Source organism: Gossypium arboreum, chromosome 2 (assembly GCF_025698485.1).
Source record: "Gossypium arboreum isolate Shixiya-1 chromosome 2, ASM2569848v2, whole genome shotgun sequence".
NCBI lineage: Eukaryota > Viridiplantae > Streptophyta > Magnoliopsida > Malvales > Malvaceae > Gossypium > Gossypium arboreum.
This window is the reverse complement of record NC_069071.1, coordinates 12,255,724-12,259,197: the sequence shown is the minus strand read 5'-3', so window position 1 is coordinate 12,259,197 and position 3,474 is coordinate 12,255,724. Positions and strand designations below refer to the sequence as shown.

Below are 3,474 nucleotides of genomic sequence, written 5' to 3'. Positions count from 1 at the left end.
TTTGTTTGAGGAAGTTCCTACAAGGACGATTGAATATTAGTTTTATCATCGACAGTTTTTATAGCATTATCTTGAGTCTTAGAGGTTTTGACTGTGTCGCGTGCTTAGAGTGTTACTGTGTCGTCACCTGCACGAAGTGTTAGCTTTCTTGTGCCTACATTAATAATGGTTTTGGCAGTTGCTAAAAATGGTCGTCCTAAAATTAGAGGTACCTCGTTCATCCATATCTAAGACAACAAAGTCTACTGGGTAAATAAATTTATCAATTTTAACGATAACGTCTTCAATAATACCCTTAGGAAATCTAACTATTTTGTCAGCCAATTGTATGCTCATCCTAGTCTGTTTGGGTTTACCGAGACCTAGTCATTTAAACATTTTATATGGCATAACATTTATACTTGCCCCTATATCAGCTAAAGCATTATTCACAGATAGACTACCAATTAAGCAAACAATTGTAAAACTCCTTGGATCTTTCAATTTGTTAGGTAGCTCATTCTTTAGAATAGTTGAGCAGACTGCATTGAGTTCCACATGTGATGTAGCGTCTAATTTCCTTTTATTGCTCAAAAGTTCCTTTAAGAATTTTGATGAGTTGGGCATCTGCGAAAGAACTTTAATAAAGGGTAAGTTAATATGTAATTTCTTTAAGAGATTGACAAACTTACCGAATTGTTCTTCTGTTTTGTCTTTTATCATTGCTTTAGGATATGGCACACGAGGTTCATGATTTGTACTTACCTGTTTGGGATCATTATTGTTTACCTCTTCTCGTCCTTTGTTCATCGTATTGTCTTGCTGTATTTCTGGCTCAGGTGTAATGAATCCTTCCGTATCTTGAGTGCTAATTGCATTGAGGTGTTCCCTCAGATTAGGTTCAGTATTACTTGGTAGACTACCTTGTGGTCGTTCGGAGATTAGTTTGGACAGCTAGCCTATCTGAGTTTCTAGTCCTTGGATTGATGCTTGTTGATTCTTAACTGCTGCCTCGGTATTCTGGAAATGGGTTTCTGACACCGAGATGAATTTAGAAAGCATCTCTTCAAGGTTTGGTTTTTTCTCCTGTTGATAAGGTGGCTGTTGAAAACCCTGAGGAGTTTGTGGCTTTGGATTTCCTTGACCTCCCCAGGAAAAATTTGGGTGGTTCCTCCAACCTGCATTATAAGTATTACTATATGGATTATTTTGAGATCTAAAGTTATTATTACCCATATAGTTGACTTGTTCCTCTTCGGTTGTGGGATTGAAGGATTGATATTCTATATGCATACCTCCTCCGCTTGAGCCACACCTCATTACTGGATGAACCTGCGTAGAACCAAGAAAACTATCAATCTTTTTATTAAGAAGTTCTACCTGATTTGAGAGATAGTGATTAAATCGATGTTATAGACATCGGCTGTTTTCGTTGGCTTTGTCCTTATAGCTTGCCACTGATAGTTATTCAGTGACATCTCCTCTATAAATTCATATGCATCTTTCGGTGTTTTATTATTGATGGTTCCGCCAGCAGCTGCGTCAATCATTTGTCTTGTTGAGGGATTCACACCATTGTAGAACATTTGAACTTGCAGCCAAAACGGTAACCCATGGTGAGGGCACCTTCTAAGTAAGTCCTTGTATCTCTCTGATGCATCGTAAAGTGTTTCTAAACCATCTGCACAAAAGAAGAGATATCATTATGCAATTTAGCCATTTTAGCCGACAGAAAATATTTTAGTAAAAATTTCTCGGTCATTTGTTCCCAAGTAGTGATAGACCCTCGTGGTAACGAGTTCAACCACTGTTTAGCTTTGTTTCTCAGTGAAAAGGGAAATAACCGAAGATGAATGGCATCATCAGAAACGCCATTGATCTTGAATGTATCGCAAAATTCAAGAAAATTTGCCAAGTGCGTGTTGGGATCCTCATCCTGCAAACCATCAAACTAAACAAACTGTTGTATCATCTGAATTGTGTTAGGCTTTAGTTCAAAATTATTCGCAGCAATAACAAGTCTAACTATACTAGACTCAGTTCCTGTTAAAGAAGGTTTAGCATAATCATACATAGTACGTGGAACAGGATTTTGATTAGCTGCAATTGCAGGATGCAGCTAATCGCCTGGGTTTTCAACCATCTCATCGGTTGCGGTTTGAGTATCATCTTCTCACTTGTTCTCCATGTAGCGTAAACTACGCCTTATTTCTCTTTGATTTTTGTGAATTGTACGATCGATTTCTTCGTCAAAGAGTAATGGTCCTGATGGGTTTCTTCTAGTCATAAACTATAAAAACCTGCCAAGAGAGAGAAAAAAGTAAATTAATAAATAATAAAATAAAATAAAATTGCAAGAAAAATAAATGGCTAAAGTAATAAAATTTTAGTGTTCCTAAATTTCAGTTCCCCAGCAACGGCGCCAAAAACATGATCGCGTGATTCATAACAAGTAATAAATGTTTATAATGAAGATCAAACCTAGACTAACTATAATCACGACGAAAAGGCAAGCGAGCCTATCTAACAATAGTACCCAAAGGAACCAAAAGTACTAGTAATAATTATGTTTTCATTATCTAGCCTAAGAATAAAAGGGTTTGTTTTAATTAACTAATTGTTTAAACTAATTAACTGATTTAATTAAAGCAAAGAGAAAATTTGGAAAAAGCCTTGAAAAAAAGCAATTGATAAAGACGACACCCAAGGAGGAATCCACCTAGATTTCACTTGTTATCTGACTCTGAACCGGACGATTTATTCACTTAACTTGATCCGTGAGACTCCCTAACCTATGTTATTATCCCTTTTGAGACTAATAACGTCTAACCCTCAGTTGAATTAATCAAAATTTTTAATTAAAACCCTAGGGAAGCAGTAATCACTCTATGGACTCCCATATTAGGTTTCACCCTAATCTGGTAAAATTTCGTAACCCTATTTCTAGGCGTTCGATCAACTCCGCTTAATTATGCCAAATCTACTCTTAGGCAGGGTCTATTCCTCCTCTGCATAAGCACATCAAATCATGAATTAATACCCGAAATATTAACTAAAGCACTAAGAACACATAATTAAGAAAAAATCAAGTATTTATCATACAGTTTAGATAATAATAACAAGATCCATCATAGGTTTTATCCCCCTTAGGTATCTAAGGGGTTTAGTTTATAATAAAATAAGAGTACATCTCAAGAGTATGAAAATAACAAAACATAAAGAAAACTCTAAAACCCCTGAAGGAATTATGAGAGAGATCTTCAGTCTTGGAGTAGCTCCGGCTTTTGATATGGATTGTCTAGCTTTCTTCAAGTAATTCCTGGCGTGTGGTTCTGTATTCCAGAAAAGTTCTGGAAAGAGCGGCCTCCTTCTAGGTCACACTTAAGGTGTTTATATAGGCTTTGGATTGGGATCTTCCTCCCTAAGTACCCTTTTCCGTGTAAAACACAACTCTTTGAAAAAGGGACACGCCCGTGTGCCACGGTCGTGTGACGT

At 36.7% G+C, this 3,474-nt stretch overlaps 1 non-coding gene across 1 annotated transcript; it reads left to right on the top strand.

Moving 5' to 3' along the window:
* The first annotated feature begins 1,587 nt into the window (after positions 1–1,587).
* LOC128290058 (small nucleolar RNA R71) lies at positions 1,588–1,692 on the top strand. The gene has a single exon (XR_008279699.1). It is a non-coding gene; the product is annotated as a small nucleolar RNA R71 (small nucleolar RNA).
* Positions 1,693–3,474: the final 1,782 nt, after the last annotated feature.